A 1,918-nucleotide genomic window follows, 5' to 3' on the forward strand; every position below is an offset into this window, starting at 1 on the left:
CTATTGCTTCTAGACTTCTTCCCTATCTCTCAAATCTTTATTTTATTTTATTTATTTTTTTAGGGAAGGGTCTACAGGGTGTTCAGGGCCTCACTACTAGATCGGACTCGTAGTGATCTGCCTGTTTACAGCCTCCCAAGAGCTGGGATTACAGGTGCCGCCCAGCCTCTATTGCTGTCTCAGCGCGCCCTGGGGGTGGGGCCGGCACAACAGGCCTGGGGATCCAACCCCCCTGGCCTCTGCACCTGCTTACAGGTGCTTTAATCTGCTGAGCTACTTGGTCAGCCCTTTATCTCTCAAATGTTTAAAAAAAAGATGCTCTTATATTTTCTTCTGTTACCTTAACAATTATTTTACACGCAGACTTTTGATCCACCCAGATATCTGTGAATAATGTGAAAGCAGAGGTAGAACTTCTCCTCAAGTGGAGAGCTAAGGTCCAGGCAGTGTTTATGGGCTAATCCATTTAACAATTCACCAAAAGTAAATTACTAGAGCCTGGGGAAGGGATAGAAAAGAAGGATTCCGGGTAGAGAACAAAGACAAGGGTGTGTGCCATGCGCAAAATTCGCTTTCCAAATCTTAGACCCAGAAGCAGGAACAACCAGTTGGTGAAGCGCATATCCCCCCAACAGAGAGCTTGCAGTGATTAAGAATGACAGATCTCATTTCCCAGAGACAGACTCTGATTTGAGTCCAAGATGGAAGAGAGTGGTCACTGAGACCCCGAGAAAAAAATAAATAAACAAATAAAAAGCGTCCAGGGAGCAAAGCAAGCTGATATGACCTGCCTGCTGTGAGCACTTCCATGGCGACCAACCAAATAGAAAGCCAACTCCTTTGCTGTGATAAAACTTAGACGCTTCCTTTGGAAAGAGAGGTTGTCATGGCAACCCTTTCAGAGCCAATGTCTTCACCAGAAGCCAATTGTTCCAACTCTGGAGAACAATCTCTGCTTCTGTGATGACAACTGGAGTCCAACAGGCAGGCCACCCTCGCCCAGCACCAATCTGAGCACAGGAAGACCTTCACTGATTTCCAAAACACTTCAAGAAATCATAAGGCAAGGACTTCAGGGTATTTAAAAAAAGCTAAACCAAGTCATATAAATCAACTGCTTTACTACATGGATATGAAATAGTAATAAACACAACAAAATGAGTAGTGTGATCATTACAATATTATAACAAGTTTGTGTAAAACATGGGGCTGCTCAGTACTAAATTAAATGACGAGAACCTTAAATTTCTCCGTCCTCAAGGTCTATAAGTTCTAAGCTATTATCTTTTGATGTCTTTAACCTGTTCCTAAATCCTGGTACACGGAGTCTGATAGACCCAGGCTGACAGTCCCTGGGGAGTGTATAAAAGGTTTAAGAGGGAACACACTTAAGGAAAAACTACTCACAGAGGTGTGGAGTGTGTTGTTGGAATCCACAGAGGGAGGAGAGGCAATTAGGAGGGAGCAACTCAGGAGAGTGGTGATACCCTGCATCTCAACGGGTTGGGGAAAAGAGAGTTCCTTCCCAAATCCTGTGGGAACTAGAGTTATGAGAAAGGGTCCCCTCCACAGGAGGGGCTTTAGGTGGAAGGTGGCTGCCAGGTTCTATCACCAGAAGGGGTATGAGAAGGTCCCCCAGTGAGAAGCAGCAACCTCAGCCCTCCGGATCTTACATTAGAAAAGAATTGCAAGGCCAGGGGAGATAGCTCAGCAGTCTAAGCACGTGGCTGGCAAACTCAAGGGCCAGGGTTTGATCCCTAGTACTGCATGCCATGCTGATCCCAGGCCATGCCTGCCACTAAAACCGGGTGTGGTGGTGCATACCTGTAATCCCAGTGCTAAAGAGGCTGAGACAGGAGGATCACTACAAATCTGAAGTATGGAGGGAGATCCTATACCAAATAAATAAATAAATAAA

This window comes from Octodon degus, unplaced genomic scaffold, assembly GCF_000260255.1.
Source record: "Octodon degus isolate 3935 unplaced genomic scaffold, OctDeg1.0 scaffold00083, whole genome shotgun sequence".
NCBI classification, from domain to species: Eukaryota; Metazoa; Chordata; class Mammalia; order Rodentia; family Octodontidae; genus Octodon; species Octodon degus.